Source organism: Cryptomeria japonica, chromosome 4 (genome assembly GCF_030272615.1).
Source record: "Cryptomeria japonica chromosome 4, Sugi_1.0, whole genome shotgun sequence".
In the NCBI taxonomy this organism is placed as follows: Eukaryota; Viridiplantae; Streptophyta; class Pinopsida; order Cupressales; family Cupressaceae; genus Cryptomeria; species Cryptomeria japonica.
In genome coordinates, this window is record NC_081408.1 from 96,478,648 (window position 1) to 96,499,641 (window position 20,994).

Genomic DNA, 20,994 nt, shown 5'->3' on the forward strand with positions numbered 1-20,994 from the left:
TGTTTGGCTCCTCAGTTGTTTATCCAGAGAAAATATATCGTTACACTGTCAGAATGACTCCAAACTTCTTCGAGGGTGAATACCTCTTACATCCTTCCTTCCGGTTTCAAGTGTGAGACATCACTCCTAGCTGTGGTTCGTAGTTGTGAACCTTTTTGGTGATTTTTGGGTGTGTTGGTGAAGAGTTGTGTGCCGCTGGTTTTTTTGGTGTTGCTAGTGTGTTCCAGTTGGAAGTGTTTTTGTTCGTAGCTACCTGCGTGTTGAGTGCATCATTCTGGGTGAGGGCTTGTTGGAAGCGTATCAAAGAGATAATAATTCTGCTACATTGGTGTGGCATTTGGAGAACTCTCCAATTTACAATTGCAGATCGAACTATTCAGCCAAAACGCCATTTCCAGAATTGCCTTGGGTTGCATGCATTGTTGTTGTTGCTCTCCAGTCGCAGTTTCAAGGTATTGATTTGTCTGCTTATTGTTACCTATTTTTCGCTTCTAAGCTGAAAAATAGGTTAAGTTATTCTTGTTTTTACAAAATGGAACAAGTACATATTACTTCTACTATATTGCATTCCAACTACACTAAGAAAGAATGAACTAAAGATTACATTTCAATACTTCTAGTTCGTAACAGAAAAAGAGAGAGACATCTCATCTAAAGAAAGGAATTATTTTTATTGATATTCAAGCATGCGTCCCACACAACGAGCCGTGAGACTGGCTACATGCATCAGGTGCAAGAAGGAAATAAATAGGCATGTATACATGAGTACAAAATAAAAGAGAGCATGTTGAGAATGGAACCAGTCATTGCCTAAATGACTAGTACAGTTGGAGTAGTCTTGATGTTGCCTTTGTCTTGCTGCTTCGTCCTTGTCTACATCTGCCTTCCTTTTGGTATCTGCAAAAGAGTTAAATATACAATGAGTTAGAACATTTCGTTCTAAGCAATGGCTGATTGCATACCTAACATGTATATTAACACATGCATGTATATGTAATCCCTACATGCATCAGGTGCATATAGTCAGCATCACTGAAGAGTCTCAGAAGGGGAAATGTCAAATCAAAGGAAACCAAGAAAATCATCATACATAGGCATATTATTTATAACATGTTTGCTTCATGTGCAGGACCAGGAAAATATGGCTTACTAATCGTAAACTTCATGAATGAGTTGGGGTAAATGAGGCTCCCACAAGGGTTGAGCCCATCTCATATAAAAAACAACAACAATGTCTCATACAATCAAGTTATATCAAAGTTGATGACAGAGAAAGAGCAACAAAACGCAAGTATGCGATCACATGATCAACCAATAAGCATGAATGAAGGCTGCCCTTTCTAAAGGATGTGGACAAGGTATTTATGCATGATAATGAGATATACAGTGCATATTTGGGGTTGTCCATAAAGGGCCTAAGAGGGCATTCAATAATGTAGTTTCAAAAGACTAATAGCGGTTATGCAACCCTTGAGACAGCAAGCGGTCATGTGCAGCTCCAAAATAATGATGACATTAATACCCTTGTTGCAGCATGAAATCATAATTCCATATATGAGAAGAGCAAAGAGCATTCACCAAACTTATACATATTATGGGCAAATCTGAAGTATTAGGAAGCATACAAAAGAAAATTTGCAGATTTGAAGCAGTCATATGCAGCTAGAGCGACATGAGGACTGTTTAATATAGCCACAAAAGGTTTTTTAATAACATTAAAGATGATTACAGCAGGTGACAATGATAAGAGTCAGTTCTTTGTGGAAGAAAGGTGCATAGTCAAATGCTTTCATCACAAATCCAAATTACAGAGCAATCTTTGTATCAGATATGCAGTCATATGAATGATTTTAAACTTCTAATACAGTCACAACAACTTCAAAGATAGTATAAGCAGCATTAAGGAGGATAGAGAGGTTAAAATCAGTCATAAGTAGACATGAATCATAATAGCTAAGGTCTCATACATTCGTTTATACCATTAGAGAGACTTTATGGTTTTCTAAAACTCATAAGTGCAGTCTTCTTAACCTTATGCAATGTAGTCTTAGAAGATCAAATCAGAGAAAGAGCAGTAAATGAGCAAGTTGCTGTTATATACAATAGATGCAAAGATTGCAGCAGTTGAAGAGTCATCAACAGTGAATGAAGAGCTGGGAACAGCAATGAAGAATCTGAAAAAATACAGTCATTCAACAATGACAAAATATATCCACAATGAGTCTAAGAAGTGGGAAGCGGTCATATCGCAGCTGCAGCAGTAAAAGAGCAAAGTATACAGCCAACAAATCACAAAAATTCAGTCAATTAGAGCCTCTATCAGAAAGATCAAAATCTGATGTAATGTTAGGGCAGTAAATGGAGCTTGGTCTGCTGCAAATTATGGATGATTAAGACATGTGACAGTTCAGGAGGTCAAACACATTAAGACAAAGATGGTTGTAAGGTGATATAAAAGAAATATAGTGTGATTATTGCCAAAAAAAAAATCTCAACAGTGATATTGAGCTGACACAAAGTCACAGGCTCAAGCCCGGGGGATAATTTGAAGACATTTCCTACAATCTCAATGGTTTCAATCAAAGAGAAATACTGATATAACGGTCTCTCAAACCAAACACCCATATATCAGCCCCAAAGCAGAGAAGTTGTAACCCAAATAGAGATACGTTGTTAAGTTTTATCAAAACGTGCAAGGTAAGCAGCAGTTCGCATAGATGCACGGAAGGAAATATTGTTAAGTTTCAGACTTTGTTACTTTTTGCAAAGATAAAAAAATGTGCACCTGAGGCAGCCATTAATGGCGAAAAATCTGCAAAAAATGGTTCCCAGAAGTAGCAGCATGGCAGCCTGAAAGTCTGCATTATTTCCAGTTTTTTCTCCTTTCAACCCTAGAAATGGGAGTGCTCTCATGACAATGCGTGCAATATTTTCGAGAAACCCCTTTGGCGGCCAAGAGAAAAATCACGCCTAGCGGAGAAAAATCACGCTTAGCGGAGAAAAATCACGCTACAGCAGAAGTGGAAATATCGAATGCCAAGGGGCAACGCCCAAAACATACAAAATCAGAAATATGCATAAAATCAGTTAGGCCAGAGCAGTTTTCATTCTAAATAGAGGTCGAGATCTCAGTTTTCACGACTTACCAGGCGGTTTGCACACCAAAGATGTATTTCTATCTGCCCAGAATCAATGTAAGACTCTTCGATTTTTCCAGAAAGTCACCTATGGCGGTGCTCAGCACCCATTTACAGCAGGTTGCAGATCAAATGTCGCCCAAACCCTAGCACGGCGGTACCCAGAAGTTTCCAGCAAAAAGAAGGATAGAAAATGTCGAATGAATGAGATGAAGACTATAGGGTTTTCTTTTTCTCTATATCCTCATCGGTGCCTTATGGCATTTTTGCCTTTGGTTTGTTTTTATTCCTTTTTCAAATGCCACGTGAAAGCCTAAGGATTTTGCATTTTTGCAAGGCATTTTTTTTGGTTTCCCTTTCTGAAAATTTTTTTAAGTGATTAATAAAAATCACTTAAAAAAAATTTTCAATGTAATATTTATTAAGTGATATTTATGAATCACTTAATAAAAAAATTTCTTTCATTAGTGCTTTAGAGCATGAGTAAATTAATCAAAAATATAATATATATTAATTAAAGTATTTTTTAAAATTTAATATTAATTAAATATTTATTTTATTTCATCTTTATATTTAAAAATCAAAATAATAATAAATGAAATAATAAAATATTTTGTTAAAGTGATATAAGTCACTTTATTAAATTGTTTTATTATTATTTCATTTATTACCATTTTTGCCTTTAAACATGAACATGAAATAAAACAAATATTCAATTAAATATTAAATTTCAAAAAATCACTTTATGAGATGTATATTTTATTTTTATTGAAGTCAAAAAGGGGATATTTTTGCATTTATGAAGGCTTGCAGGCCTGTCAGGGATATTTTGGAGCCATTTATGATGCATTTAAGAGCTTTTATGGTAGCAGCATGGGCTGGCTTGACTTTTGTTCAAGCCCTTTCAGTTTTACACTTGTTTTTTACCCTAAAAGTGGCCTTTTTGGGTTGAATTCGACCAAGTGGTTAAGCTTGGCTTTATGGGATGCAGCTGTTGGAGGCAGCATATATACTGCCTTCCTTTTTCTTTGTAAGGGTTCTTACTTGTTCATTATTTTTAGCAAACTGTAATTTTTAGAGTTCTCTCTGCAGAAAATGAATGATTTTGTAACACATTTTCAGGAATCGTACAGATTGGTGGTACCTTTTGCAGTAACAATTAGTTCATTCCTTCCCATTTTCATCTGTTATTGTGGATCCTTATTGTTTAGTGCAGATTCTTGTGATTTTCTTGTCCTTGGAGCTGTCATGTCCCTCCCATGATCATTATATATATATATATATATAAATGAAATAATTATTATTAATTAATATAATATTTATTAGTGAAAGATTAATTACAATTATTAAATACTTATTTATTTAATATTTAATATTATTATTTAATAAATATTCATTAATGATAATATTCTGAAATTATTCAAATAAAAGTAAATTAATATTATATTTATATATTATAAATAGAATATACATATTCTTAATCATAAACACAATTTATATATTTAAAATAATAAATATATAATTGTGAGGATCAGGAGAAATTTGCCTTGGGTGTTGTATCTAATTTGATCTGCTTATTAAAGCACTACGACTTTGGGTAACTGACCAGACAATCCTACATTCGGCAATACATCGTGAAGAGGGTCTATGATATAATGAAATCATCAACGAAAAGCACCAAGAATCGATCAGTATAGATTACTATAATAATTCCGATAAACACAGGCTATGCCAAGCAACACTATGATCCTTACTTGGTCTACGTCGATAGCATGAAGGGAATTGTTACTAACATCAAGCACGATAGGCAGCAATTATACAAGTTATATAATAAACTAATCATTGAAGAGCAATTAAGCCATTAATATAAGATGTGTCTCCTCAAGGGAAGGCTACTTCCAAAGGACATGACCCTTGGGAGTTGAGAATATAAAAGGAGGCTGAACACGTATGCTTAGGAAGGGACAGCTAAGAAGGTTTGAATGCGGAATATTAGCAGTAATATTAATATAGACTGCAACACATATGACACTCATTTTTAATTTCTTATATAGTGGGAGACCAGATCTAACGCATGGCCAGATCTGTCTGCCCTTACCCCCACTAAGTATAATTATTGCTTTTTAGGTAGTGATGGTATTATTGATTTATATATTCGGTAATTAGAAGATACATAAATATTTGATAATATAATTCGATTCTTTTATTTATTTCTATTCAAGTCTGAAAAGGATAATAGGTTTATGTATATAATAATTGTCAGCAAGATTGTCCAAATCAGATCATAACTATCATTAAGTTATTGGCAGTATTCCCTTCTTGGGGGCATGCACAGTGTTGTGCTCAATATGATGAGTAAGATTGGAAGCCCAATAATGATCATATGCAGAATTTAATAATAATATAAATATAGATATTAATATAATGGTTATAAATATGGATATTAATATAATACTAATAATTATTATAATATCTTTTAGAAATTGTTTTGCAGTAATGCAAGAGAATAATTCATATAACTAGTTATTAATAAATATGTAAATGTTTTATAATGAATCAAAATAAGATCAATTATCTAGTATGGTAAATTAGCAAATACTTGATAGACAAAGGAAAGAGCGAATATCATAGATTTGATTCACATTAAGATAGACTTGTCTCTTAATCAAGTTAGTTGAAGTCATAAGTACATAGAAATAGATTAATTATGGTTATAACGGGTCTAAACCAAGTAGGGGACATTACAGAGCTGTATCTTTTCATGTTGGTATCTTATGCAGAAATATAATTATTTGCAGGTCAGGAGTTGTGTGTGAAATAGCAGTCTTGGGTTGTGAAAAAGAGTGTTTTCTCCTCCTAGGGTTGTAATTTTTAGCCTTCTCACGAATTATTGATGCAAAAGTTATCTTTTTCTGGGTTGTGAAAGAGAGTTTTATTACTGCCATATTGTGTGTCGCTCTTTCTTACTTTTAAGTGTTTTTTTTCAACATATCATTTTGTTGCATCACCTTAGGGTTAGATTTTAGTTTCATATGTCCTCCTCCTCACTCTTTTCCCAGAAGAAATTGTTAGTTTAGGTGAAGATTTTGAAAAGAACCAACTTACTATGGAGGTTCACTCAGTTTTAGGTTACTTACAACCTTGAAGTGTTCCCATCTTTCAATAGGCAACTGAAGTTCACAGCTTTAGCAAGGGTGCAGGCTTCATTGATAACACTTATGTCATATGCTTCATTCGCTTTTGGTTTGGCATGATTCTATTCTATTCGGTTTTGAGAGAGTTACAACCATTTTAGTGGGTTTCGGGATGGCTGGTTCTACGTTTTCCTTGTATCTGATTTCAGAACAGCAAGTAGTGTTTATGATGGGAGTGTGTTAGTGAATTCTTGAGATATGTACTTCATTCTATCTTCTTTAACATCTCTATCTTTGCAAGAATTGCTTCAGTAGTACTGACCAATTCATTCTATGCTGTATTTCCCGTTGAACAAGTGGAAGAGGATGGCTTAGCCGCCTGTATGTTTTGTAATTCAGTTTTGTCCTCCCACTGAGCAAGTGGTTGAGTGATATTGTCCTCCCACTGAGATATGCGGTTAAGTGATAGTTTATGTAAAGTCCTCCCACTGCATAAGCGGTAGAGTGATTTGGTTTTGTTATGCTCTTGTTACCTTGGCTGGTTTACCACCAAGTCTTGTTCTTCATCCGGCTGAAAAGTGGAAGGGGTTGACTTGCCGCCCAGTATTGTATTGCATTGTAATTTCCAGCGGATTAGTGAGCTAACGACCCCCTTATCACCGTATGCTCTCACCTTCTCACATTGGGCTCTTGGTGATCAGAAAGTGGAAGGGTCACTTTTCAGTAGCATTTGGATTATATTTGTTAACTTTAACGCGTGCATTGTAATATTTGTTGTGCTTGAAAACCGAAAAAGTAAGTGGGAATATTACAGTGGTATCAGAGCTGGTATTTCCTGCCAGCCTATGAAGTCGGGCTAAACAGAGTTCTCCATGAGTGATAGAGACGTCCGCTACTACAATAGAGAACAGAGACGCCAACAGTATCAAATTCCTGTAGTGCCTTTTGAAGAGACTTTTTCAGAAGTCTTGAGAAACAGAGATAAGGAAGTTGATTCAGTTGAGTCAGCAGATTCAATGGGGGAATGACTATTTGGACAAAATAAAACAGCTATGGCTGTAGAGAAAATAGACAAGAAATTTGACACTATGATGGACATGATGTCCCAAATGATAGCCACCTTTAGGCAAAATGTTGGAGGAGGGCATAATCAAAATCCGAATCAAAATACGAGTGGTAATTATGGCAGTACATCCAACAACTCTGGTGGTAATGGAAATGGAAGCAATAATGGCAGCCATGGTAATGGAATGCCTGTTGGATCGATGACTAGGCCATTGCAACCTGTTTTCCTTCGAAGGGAAACACCACCTCCTGAAGTGGAAGTTTCTGTAGCTAAGGAGATTCTGGCCAGTTTTGTGGAGTATGCAGCATTTCCCCAAGAGATTCGAAATGCTATGTCTCTTGACCAATACATGAATTAAAAGAAGAGAAGGAAAGGGAGATATAATAATCGTTACTCCACTCCCAGATATTTTCAATAGGCCCTTGGGAAGGTCACTCTAGCACATTTCGATGGAAGCAGTGTGAGCATGGCTAGAGCTTGGGTGCAGAAGTTGGACAACTACTTGTCCTTGAGACCTATGCCCAAAGAAGAGGCCATCAAGTTTGCCACCTTGCACCTAGATGGAGCTACTCATGAATGGTGGTACCATGGGTTGATCACTCTTAGTCACAACTTGATCCATACCTATGCTGAATTCACCAACAAGTTGATAGAAAGATTTGATACCAAGGATCCGGAGGTGAAGTTTAGAGAGCTAGCACAACTCAAACAGCAGGGTTTTGTAGACACCTTCATAACTGAATTTCAGAGTCTTTCAGTTATGGTTAGTAGTATCTTGGAGAAAAGACTGGTGGTCCTATTCACTGAGGGACTTGAAGAACCATTGAGAGGTTGAGTAAAAGCCTTTGACCCGCCCACCTTGGTTGATGCAATCAAGAAGGCTAGAAGCATGGAGTTGGCTACCCTAAGTCTAAATTTCAGTCAAAGTCTTTCCCATTTCATAAAGACAAGAAGAAATTTTCTAATCAGCATAAGAAGATCCTTCCATGGATGGATGATGACCTTCGTCAATAACTTCAGAGGAAGAATTTGAGTTAATCATGCAAAGAACCTTGGGTTCTCTTGTGACGTATTCACACATCGCCCCATTGCAAATGGGGACCCCTACCTTTTTGCTTTCTAGGGTTAGTTTAGTTTGCTTGGTTGCCTGGTCTTGGCTATTAGTCTTTGCATTGAAGGGTTGCCAGGGGGCTCATTAAGATAGCAGGCTCTGCTTGAGTCAGGTGGATCTCCTCAAGAGGTCAGGTCAATTGAGTGATTAGGGGTTATTTAGATCATTCCTAAGGTGTTTTTTGTGTACTATCCGATCGCACTTCAAGTTGCTAAATCAAACCTTGGTTGAATGCATAATGTCCTCCTAAGGTCCCATTCATCAAGGATAGAGCGAATTCACCTTAAGGAGTCTAGAATGTCATCCTGATCCTCAAATGTCTTGAAATTTGGCTATCTGGAATGTCATCCTGATCCTCCAAAAACTAGATTTTGCATTATAACTCCTAGAGGTCCGAAACCACTCTCAAACATCCTGACAATATATATGGAATATAACTTAAAGTATAAGAAAGAAGAAAGATATAAGGAAATGTCAATTAAATGTTATATTCCATATATGAATCCTGACGGAGAGACTAGCAATGTCAAATTTCGCTCTTGACCCTTCCAAAGGGTCCAGAGCGAAATTTCACCAAGGACCCAAGATTTCACTTATGTCATTGTTGGTTGGATTGATTTGCAAGGATATGGAAGAAAATACATCAAGGGTTGATTCTAAGGTAAAGCCACGACAAATTTGAGGTAAATTGAATCTAGAATAGGAATTTCGCTCCTGACCCTTCCAAAGGGTCTAGAGCGAATTCCTCTATAAGACACTCTACATTGCCCAAAGCCATGAGCTAATCCATGTCCCAAGTATTATTGAAGGCAATTCACTTGTTTGAATGAAGAAATGTGGGAAATAGAGTCAGAAATCAACCCAAAATGCAAATTTTGCTCCTGACCCTCCCAAAGGGTCCAGAGCGAAATTCATATAAGACCCTATTTCTTCACAAAATCTTGAACTAGATGCCAACTTGAGGAGCAAATTCACTTGATCATGATGGAAGGAGGCCTAACAAGTTATATCCAAGCCAAGGAAGGGAGAAAAAAGGTGAGAAATGAGCTCAAGGAAGAATTTCGCTCCTGACCCTTCCAAAGGGTCTAGAGCGAATTTCCTCATGATGTACTATGCCTTGTCCCAACCTACAAGCTAGCTCATTCACAAAAAATTTTGAAGCCCAATGACTTGTTCTTAATGACTTAAAGGATGAAGAATGGAGCTAAGTGAGGGAAAACAAGCAAATTATGAATTTCGCTCCTGACCCTTCCAGAGGGTCCAGAGCGAAATTCTCAAAATCCTCTAGTTTGCTCATGTTTGAGATCAAAAGATGGATTCCTAGGCCTTCGTAGAGAGAAGACTAGTATATACTTGTCTTGGGAAGCAATTTGGAGTAAAGAAATGATGGAATTTGGACCTAATCATAAAAATCGCTCCTGACCCTTCCAAAGGGTCCAGAGCGAAATCCTTTGAAAACTCTATTTTTCACCTTGATTGAGCTGGGCAAAGGGCTAGTTATAAGATCATGATGAGAGGGGGTTTGAAGGTTAAGTCTAGGATTGTGAAATGTTGAAGAAAATGGTCTAATTAAGCTAAAAATAAAAAAAATCGCTCCTGACCCTTCCAAAGGGTCCAGAGCGAAATTCTTATAGCGCTTGTCCCTGGGAAGGATCTTAAAAAGCAAATTTCATTTTGATCCCTTTTTTTGATTTAAGGTTAAAATTGCTATGATCAGGATAAATATATCATATGTACTTAATCATCTTTTGGTTTGTTTTTGCAAATGGAAGAAGATTAGGCTAGGACAAGGACGACCTATTCCAGTCCCATCATCATCAAGGACATTCCAAATGCATAAAGGAGGATTCAAGGTGTTTTGAAGCGTTGGAAGACTACAGGTGTTCAAGGAGTTGCAAGCTATCTCCAAAACCTTTACTTCACCACACAAAGGAACCACATGATGATAGAGATCAGAAGGACCAGGTTGGAGGGAGATCGGAACGAGGATCTCAAGAAGAATATTTCAACATCAAGGTCAAAGGAAGACCTCTTCAAGAGGATCTCATAGGCAAACACAAGGAAGCCAAGGAAAGGTACATCGTTCCTCAAGCACATCAAGGACGAAGGAAGATCACCAAGGTCATCGCAAGGGTATGTTGAACATGATCGAAGAGGCAGATAGTTTCAGAAGAGTTAATCAAAGTCCTCTTCTCATCATCATCACATTGAGTATCAAGAGATATTGCTCCATGTTCCTTGACTGAGCACAAACGCAAGACAAGGTGGCATCCAAGTCACTGTTCCTCCAGTCAAATTGGTCCACCTCAACATGTCCAAATTCAATGTACCTGACTCACCAATGATGACACAAACTTCGAGGCACCTACCCCTGTTTCCTATTGGTCGACACTCATTGAATGTAATTTTCTCATTGGCTAGGGGAGTTTTGTTATAACAAACCCTAATTAGGGTTTCCATCTTGTAATCCTAGCCAATCATTCTAAATCAATCAAAGCCATTGAATTGTAAAGAGCTCCCTATATAAAGCTCTGGCTCTTCATTTGTAAGGGTTAATAGTTAGGAGTTAGCAAAAGAGAGTTAGTGAATAGTTAGCAAATAGAATAGCAATTAGAGTAGATTAGGAAGAGAAGGCAAGAAATTGTTGGCTAAATGTTAAATGAACTCCATTTTCATTGAAGTTATGGTGAAGTGTGTCGTTTCTTTGCAATGTGCACGGTCTCTTGTGGAATCTTCGTTTTAGATGGTAAAAATTGGATTGAATGAAAGGACTTATTGAATGTACTCACGTGGGATCCGCCTAGTCCAAACCACTAGCCTCTTGCTGATTGTAAATGTGCCCTGCGTGGTCAACTGGCATAAAATGAGCTTAATCTCGAGTCGTTACGCGTCTATTGTTCATGCATTAACTCGAATGGTGTTCAGTGTCTGATGGTGTACGATTTGAATATATTCGAAGCATCCCTTAGAAGATCGCACTGAGCTGGTGTCAAATTGTTCGGTCTTATGGTGAGACCTAGCCCAGTAGGACTCCACCTAGTCATTCATCTATCTTCTTACATTCTAGGTCTTAGATTAGATTCTCTAAACCCTACACCTTTTGCTATTTCTTCATTCTCCCGGTGAGTAGATAGGACTTGAGTTCTAGCAAATCAAACGCTCAGGTCATCAAACGTAAGTCCCCTTGTGATTCCAGCAAAATCACATCATACCACAAGAGCTTATCCACACGTAGAGACCCTATATATAAGAACCTTGGAGTTGCCTCGATTGATCCTTAGGCGAAATCTTCAGCATTCGGGGAAACTTTGTTCAAGAGAGGATAAGATACCTTGGTATTTTATTCTGTGTTCGCATGTGCATAAAAAACACATCAATAGGTTCCGGGTCATAGATGCCATGGAAAGGGTAATGCTCGGCAAATGGAAGCATATTCAGCTGATGGATCACATTCTGAAAATTCATAACAGCAGCTTGATTCGGAGGAAAGTGAGTATGAAGAGGCTCCAAAAGGGCCTAAAAGCGATCAAGATGATAAGGGTATAGTTGCCCAACTCTCTAGCTTCCACAAGAATAAATCATTCAGAGTTCGAGGAGCATTGGGAGAGCACCGACTTGTTGCTCTAATTGATACAGGAGCAACTCACAACTTCATTGATGCTAGGATTGTTGCCAAGAGAGGTCTCATCACTAATGATGTTGAAGACTTCAAGGTCGTGGTGGCTGATGGATCAACAATTTGTTGTAGACGGATGGTGTCGAACATGTTAATGAAGCTTGGTAATTATGAAGTCAAGGATGACTTCTATGTTGTCAATATTAGAGGGACCGATGATGTGGTCCTAGGCATTCAGTGGCTGTGATCTCTTCGTGAGATCACTCTTAACTTGCAAACCATGGAGTTAAAGTTCATGACTGAAGGGAAGAAGGTCGTTTTGCAAGGGATGTCTAATGGGGGTCCTCGGATTGTATCCTTGAAGAGGATGGAGAGGTTGATTAGTCATAGTGGGCAGCAGAATGTGTGTTAATGCCATCAAACCCATTAGAAAACAAGGGCAGCTACACTACTGATATTCAAGCTCTAATCACAGGCAAGAGCAAGATCTTTGGAAATCCGCCACTTAGAAGATCTCCTGAGTGTATGGTCATGCCATCCCACTCATCCGAAGAAAGGAGAAGCTATCCTGAAGACATTCAAGCTTTGATTTCAAAAAGGAGCAAGGCATTTGAGACTCCACCTCTGGGTAGGCCGCCTGAGCGTGGTACTGAACACATCATTGAGTTGGAAGAGGGTACTAAGCCTATCATGATTACTCCTTACCGTTACCCAAAGAAGAAGAAGGACGCGATTGAGAAAGCCATTAAGGAGCTTCTAGACATAGGTTACATTAGGCCAAGCAAGAGCCCCTTTGCTTCAGTTGTTGTATTGGTGAAGAAGGATGGGACCATGCGTATGTGCATGGATTACCAAGCCTTAAACTAGAAAACGATCAAGAATCGGTACCCCATTCCCCGAATTGATGAGCTGCATGGTGTCGTGTACTTCTCCAAGATAGACCTCAAATCGAGCTACCATCAAATCTAAATGAGAGCTTCTGATGTTGAGAAGACTACTTTCAGATGCCACTTTGGGCATTTCGAATTTTTAGTATGCCTTTTGGTTTGACTAATGCTCCAGCCACATTTCAGTTCTGCATGAACAAGATCTTTCAGAAGCAATTGAGGAAGTTTGTGCTCATATTCTTCGATGACATTCTCATTTTCAGCAAGTCTTGGAAGGAGCACTTACAACACTTAGATGAAATTCTTAGCATTCTGGAGTCTAAATCATTGTTTGCCAAAGAATCTAAGTGTGAATTTGGAATGAGGGAGTTGCTCTACTTGGGGCACATCATCAATGCAAAAGGTGTGAAGGTGGATCTCGAAAAGATTAGAGCTATCCTTGATTGGCTCCTTGATTGGCCACCACCTGAGAACATAACTCATTTGAAAGGATTCTTGGGTCTATGCAATTTTTACAGAAAGTTTGTGAAGGGTTATTCTCAATTGGCTGCCCCCCTCATAGATCTTACTAAGAAAGGAGCCTTTCAGTGGTCTACAAAGGCACAAACAGTGTTTGATCAGTTTAAGGAAATCATGAGCTCATGCCCAGTTTTGGCCTTACCAGATTTCACCAAGCCTTTTGAGCTGCAATGTGATGCGTCAGGAGAAGGTGTTGGTGATTTTCTTATGCAGGACAAGCATCCTATTGTCTTTGAAAGCAGAAAGTTGAGAGGGCCTGAAAGGCTATATTCAATCTATGACAAGGAGATGCTTGCCATAATGCATGCCCTTGCGAAATTCAGGCAGTATTTGGTGGGAAGTAGGTTCGTTGTTAAGACTGATCATAACAGTCTTACGCATTTCATGCACCAAAAAGATTTGAATGAATGGTAGTAGAAGTGGGTTAGTAAGCTTCAGACTTATGACTTTGACATTGAGTATGTGAAGGGGAAGAACAACATAGTGGCCGATGCCCTTTCACGAAGACCCCATCTAAGCTCTATATGTGAGCTTACTGCTGATTAGAGGGACCTATTGCTTGTTGATTATGCCAAAAATCAATTTGCAACCATCACTGTTGAAGGCACTTTTCATGGTGAAAAGTACAGTTTGGTTGATGGATTGATTTTGTATAAGAGAAGGATCCTTCTTCTACCTGAATAGAAGTTGAAGGAGAAGGTATTGCAGACTTTTCATGACATTCCCCTTGCTGGCCACCAAGGTTTTTTCAAGACTTACAAGCAAATCCGAGAGAGATTCTCTTGGAAAGGGTTGAAGAGAGATGTCTTGAAGTACGTTAGGGAATGCCATACTTGTCAGAAGAACAAGGATGAACACATAGCACCCACTGGTTTATTACAACCATTGTCGATCCCCAGTCAAAAATGGGAAAGTGTCTCTATGGATTTCATCACTGGGTTGCCAAAGGCCAGTGGGAAGGATTGTATCTATGTGGTGGTGGATAGATTAACAAAATTTGCTCATTTTTTTGACATCACTAGCTCATTTACAGCAGCTCGGGTTGTTGATTTGATCTTCCATGATGTGTTTAGGTTACATGGGTTGCCTAAAAATATTGTGTGATAGGGACAACTAGTTCCTAAGCTCATTCTGGCAAGAGATTTTCAGATTATGCGGTACTATACTCACCCCAAGCACGAGTTACCATCCCCAGACAGATGGACAAACAGAGAAAGTAAATAAGTGGTTGGAAGGTTACTTGACGAACTACGTTTCAGAGCAGCAAAAGGCCTGGGTAAGATGTCTACATCTTGGTGAATACTGCTACAATTCCACTTATCACATGTCCATTAGGATGTCACCTTTCATGGCACTTTACGGTTATGAGGCCCCTAGCTTTGCTGATTTGGTGTTTGGAGATAGTAGAGCACCTCAAGCTAGGGATATGGTTCAGTAGTGTCAAGATATTCTGAAGGCATTAAAGAACAACCTCTAGATTGCATAGAATCGACAGAAGTTGTATGCTGATCAGCAGCGTATTGAGCGCTCATTTGAGGTTGATGATATGGTGTAATGTCCCCTTCTCCGCAGTGATTAGTTCTATTGGCCGTTAGCCTAGTTCGGAGGCCCATAGGCTAGTCGGGGGCAGAAATTAGGGTTTCCTATTTTCTAAGAGGATTCTTTGGTGATTTCAAGGGCTATATGTGGGATTTTGATAGTTTCGATTATGGATTCCTTCTGGGTTTTCAGAGAGCTTCAGGATGGTTCGACATGCATCTGCATCAAGTGACTTTTTCCAGACTTGCTATTTTTAGTAAGTACAACGATTGCTCAGAATGTGGTTAAAATCACTTTGGAAACACTTACTATTTTTAGCAGTATGCTATTTTTAGTAAGTACTATTTTTAGCAGTTCTATTTTTAGTAGGATGTCAACAGGCTTGTTCAGATGGCTATTTCCGATAGGTTAGTTTGAGCAGTTGGTCTTCCCTCTTTTTTTGGTGATATTCTTGGCAAGGGTTCCTCAGCTCAGTTCAATGACTATTTCTAGCAGGGCAATTCTCTCAGCTTGTTTCCCCATATCCCTGGAGCTTGTTTTGGCAGGTTCAGTATTTGATGAAAAATGGTGTTTTAAATTAAATTATAACTTAAGGCAAAGGTTGGACGATTTTTTTAAAAGGGGTTGCTTAAGTTATATTGATATATAAGTCATTTCCTTAATTAGATATTGGGTGATTTATTGTTGAGGAAAAATACTTTATAAAGTGAAATATTAATACAGCAAGATGGACGCATTATGGAGAAATCAGTTAATTTTATAATATATTTCACTTATCTACCTTGGATGCCACATTATGATTTTATTGTCATTTTTATAAAGAATATTTGCTCCTATGAGAAGGTCGATTTGGAGAAAGGAGAAATGAAATGTAATTTCAAAATAATGTGAAGTGAATGTGCATTTGGATTTGGCGTTCATTTGGAGGGACTGTGAATCTGAATTTGAGCCCTCAAAATCTATAAATGAGAGTGTTGGGCTTCTCATTTGGTATCTTATGAAATTGCATTGTTATGCTGTCGGTTTGGCGATTGAAAATCTGAGCTTCGAAGTGTGGCTTCCTAGCTAAGTCTCAGTTTCGTACTTGGAAGATAGTACCTAGCTGTGTTCCTATAATTCTAGTGTTGTTTGTGAGTGTTCTGCAAATTGTGGAGAGTTTTGTGTGGATTTTGGAGTGTTTCCTTGTTGCTGGTCGCGGAGTTGCTGAAACCATAGTTTGCTCATATCTCTTGACCAAGTGATTGCATCGTTCTGGGTATCGGCTCTTTGGAAGCGTATTGGGAAGACAATCATTCTCCTATCTTGGCATGGCTTTTGGTGGTCATCACAATTTTTGGTTGCAAATCAAAGTTTGCTGCTGTAGCGCCATTTTCAGACTTACCTTGGGATGTGTGCAACGCATTTGGGGCTTCCAAGTTGCGAGTTTGAGGTATTGGATTGGTTGCCTATGTTATATTAGTCATTTGCATTTTATTTGGTGTGATTCCGGGTAGTTTTGAGAAAGTTATGACTATTTTGGTATTTCCGGTAGTGGCTGGATAGTGTGTTTTCTAGCTTGCAGAATTAGAACAGCAGTAGTGTTCAAGTGTGGTGTGATTTTGATAGTGGATTGTTTGAGATCAGCATTAAGCTTCTTATCTTATCTCATATCTCTATTTTGTAAGATTGTTTCAGTAGTACTGATCAATCATTCTTGTTGTTCTTATTTGTAATTCCCACTGCATAAGTGGAAGAGGCTGGCTTAGCCGCCTTCTTGCTTTGTAATTCAGTTTATATACTCAGTCCTCCCACTGAATAAGTGGTCGAGTGATAAGTTTTATGCAATTGTCCTCCCGCTGGAATATGCAGTAGAGTGATAGCTTAATGTAATGTCCTCCCGCTGAAATATGCGGTAGAGTGATTGAGTTTCAGTTTCTTGTTATTTCCCTTGGCTGGTTTACCACCAAGAGTTCAGTTTCTATCCTGCTGGATAAGCAGAAGGGGCTGGCTTGCCGCCCATGCATTGTAATTTCAGTTTGATTTATGGTGCTAACGATCCCCGAAACACCGTATGCTCTCACCTTCACAGATTGGGCTCTCGGTGAACAAAAGGTGGAAGGGTTCCCTTTCAGCAGTTTGGATTATTTCTCTAACCTTAACGGGTTATGGTGTTTGCTTTGTAAATCTTATTGCCAAATCAAAAAAAAATTATTGGGGATATTACAATGGTATCAGAGCTGGTTTTCCTGCCAACCTGTGTGTTCGGTTGATCAGATCACAAGTTCTTCCTTCCATCCTATTGGTTCGTGGTTTGTTGGTTGCATATCAGAGTTTGGAAGAATGTCTACTATAGATAAGTCTATTTGTGAGTTAATGCAAGGATTGATTAATTTGATGAAGGATCCAAACATTAAAATGGGGTTCGCGAAGGTTCTTGCAAATTCCAAACATAAGGAAGAGTCTGAAAACAATATCTTTAATACAAAGACAAATGATGGAGTTGGTGTTTTGACACCTAACTTTGAGACAGTGCTTCATGAAGACTCTTTGGTGATGCATGCACCTACCATTGATGAGGTTGTCATTCAAGAAGAAGAAAAACCAATATTTGAGGTTGTGCATGATGAATCTCTTAATGTTTCTTATGGAGCTAGTGACAGTGTTGAATGCACTCATGTGCTTCTAGAGGAAGAGCATATGAAAATTGAAGATGTTAAACAAGAGGAAAAGGTTAACAGATTCTTGGATGGAGATTCATGTTATGAAGCTGAAAATATTGCAGCTAATGATAAAGTTCCTAATGACCAAGAGGCTGTCCTATTTTGTGAGTTTAAAATATGCCAAAATGATGACATTCAAGGGGCAGATTTAGAGGACCAATCAGAAATTGCATTTCAGAACAATGGTGTTGAGACTCATAGTTTGAAGAATGAGTTTGACCAAATTCTGAAAGTCTTTGAGCAATGTCCTAAATTGGAATTTTCAGATTTAGGACAGCAGGATTGTTGGTCTAAGTTGGAAAAAGGAAATACTTTTCAGATTGTTGATAACCCATTGTTTGAGATGGGTAAAGTGAAAACATATGACAAGAAATTATTTTAACATTACTTATCCTTGGAATTCTAGGAAATTGAATGGCGGAAGTCAAGGTTGCAACTAAGTTGAGAAAGGCATTGATCAAGAAGTAAATAAAAGGATTTCTTCTCGAATCCAAAATCTAATCGAAGTGGGAGAATGTTGGTTACATCAACTTCGATACATTCAACTTAGAAGATTTCAAGCAAAGGATATTTGGGCGTGATGGCGTAGTTCTTTTAGCAGTGGCGTGAACAATAGTCCGAAGTGGAATCATCCATGTAGGAGGATTTCCTCCTTCCTTCCAATGTCCAGAATTGATCATTGAATGTGCAAAACATTACAACCCAGAGAGAAGAATGATCTCATCTCTTGACGCCAAGTTGCTAGCTAACTTTACTCCAAGGACAATCTCAGAGGCATTTGGAATCACCACATCCCGCTCCATGGAGTACAAGAATAAAGAGAAAGCATTAAGATTCTACCACGCAAGAGGAGTTTAATGTTTAACTACTGTCAACCGCAAGTGAATGGAGAAGCCTAAGCGTCATCACTCTAAATTGCCAAAACAACGAGAATGGACTTCAAGCAAGAATACAATGATCTAGTGGTCTTGATGAACAGACTCATGGGAAGTCAACATGCCTACACCTATGAACCATGGATGTTCTTCTACATTGCAGAAGTGATACAGGAATCAGAGTTATGACTAGTCTAGATTGATAAGTGACAACTTGGATGAGCAGCTAAATAACCCAAAGCAAACTCGTTCTTTCTACATGAGTTCATACTTAGTCTACTTGATCACCAGAATTCATAAGTATGATGGACTCATATGCCAAGCGTCAATTGGGCTAGGTGAAGGAAAGTTCAAAGTATATGAGTGTTTTCCTCAGTTACAATTGACCAACACTATTCATTACAGGAGAGTGAACGATGCATTTTCAATGCATATTGTTTGGATTCTGCAAGGGGGTTTTCATAAGATGTTATACTTAGAGGCTCGAAAATTGGTGGACAAGTATGGCGCATGGTTCATCCAATTTCCCTGGTTTACATACATCAGAGTCCAAGGGTTTGGTGGCTATCCTCTTTAGCTATCAATATACCCAACTGACAGAATATTCCTACTAAAGGTAACAAGACAATTGGCAATATATGACAAAATTCTAAAGAAGAAAAACCAAGGATAACAATTTCCCTTCATCATGGGAGATGATAATGAAGTTTGTCCATCACTTTCAGTAGAAGAGAAATCACCTAAGGAGTTGTAACTCTACAGACTTGCCAACTTTGAGATCGGGATTAAGAACAAAACCCACAACAAAAACACAATTGAAAGGTGTGATTAAAACAGGTAACTAATATTCATGTAAGGAGTGCAATTAGACCATAAAAAACACGTATGAGAAGACACAATTAAGGAAAGTTATGATCATTCCAAATCAAAGGGATGCAACCAATCAATAACAAGATATTTAATACAGGATCAATATTCATTCCAAGGTCATCGAACATATTTCTTTTCTATTGATACCCATTTGTTGATTTGCTCTAATTGAGCAGCAGCCTGTTGACTTTGGACACATATTTACAAGTGGTACAAATCAGATAAGTGCCATTTGAATTTCTATAATCGTAAGATATATTGGGCAAGCATTCATATCTAAAAGTCTTATAGAATTTCTGTCCTAATCAAGTAAATCAGGCAAGCATTCATACAGATCGAAAGTCTTATCAAACCGATACAAATATCTTTGCATATTAATAGAATCAAATTAGACAAAGAAAATATTAGGTTGACCAACTAAGGGTATATAGCCATCACATAAGAAGATCAGACAAGTGATCAGGTTGATCAAGTAAATCAATCATCATTCCATCGCAATCTCATAAGATTATATCTGATAAGTGGAAGAATTTAATTAATGAGACGATTCATAGCAAATTGTTTAAGAGACCCTTAGAGGTGGCAATTCCTCTCCTTGTACACCATAAACACATGAAATTACAGATTAATAAATAGAGACAACGTCTACTATTCTCTTAGGGAACAAAGGATTATAATCAGACTTTATATCAAAAACTCAAGGAAATTATAATCATTCTCCATTTATTATTCATCTTTATAGTTCAATTATTAAATAGGTTTTGTTCTTAATCGCGATACTTTGATCTAGTTACTTTCAGAGAAAAATTTGATCCTTATAACAAGATCAGGATTGTGGATGGTTGGAGACACCGGCATAGAGCACACATGGAATATTATTGGGCAAATGCCAAAGATGATTTTGAGATTAGAAAAAGAATGTTTTCTAGACTGCCACTAAAGTTAGTCTAGGCATGTGAACTCTTTCCAATGCCTGATCAGTCATGAAAAGATGAAAATAGAGTGCACCTAGAATTTGAGATGGAAAAGAACAAGCCCATTTTTCCACCAAGTTGGTCTGATCCAAAGATATCGGATCTTGATGCCTTGCTAAGACCAGTGACTAAAAGATCCAAGATATGGATAAAAAGGCAAGCTAGTAGATTCCAGGCCGAAGTCACCCAATTGACATATGATTTGACAGGAGATCCTAAATCACGATCCGCTCAAGATGGGATTACTAAGGAAACACAAGATGATTCGACTGAGCATGAACAAGGCCAACAAGAAAATAATAGCCAAAGGAAAGGTAAGGAAATTGTCAAAAGTTTGAGTTCAAGGGAGGCAAAGAAGCAAAATACACCAAGTATAGGACTAAACTCAAAGAAGTAGAGAACAGTGACACCTAAGCCATCACCAAACAGTTCTCCAAGTGTAGAAGAGGTGGACCTATTTACAAGAGAAAAGACATCTCGATCCAAGAATGTATGCCAAATGGAGATTGAGTCTAGTGTGTGTTGTGACCATTTCACACATCGCCCCATTTAAAATGGGGACCCCCT

General features: G+C 38.0%; 1 long non-coding RNA gene across 1 annotated transcript in view; it reads right to left on the minus strand.

Moving 5' to 3' along the window:
• Nucleotides 1-704: 704 nt before the first annotated feature.
• The window catches only part of LOC131874738 (uncharacterized), a 37,610-nt gene continuing 17,320 nt past the window's right edge, over nucleotides 705-20,994 (minus strand). The window contains exon 4 of the long non-coding RNA XR_009372124.1: nucleotides 705-897. This is a non-coding gene — a long non-coding RNA (uncharacterized LOC131874738). The remainder of the gene's footprint in view (nucleotides 898-20,994) is intronic.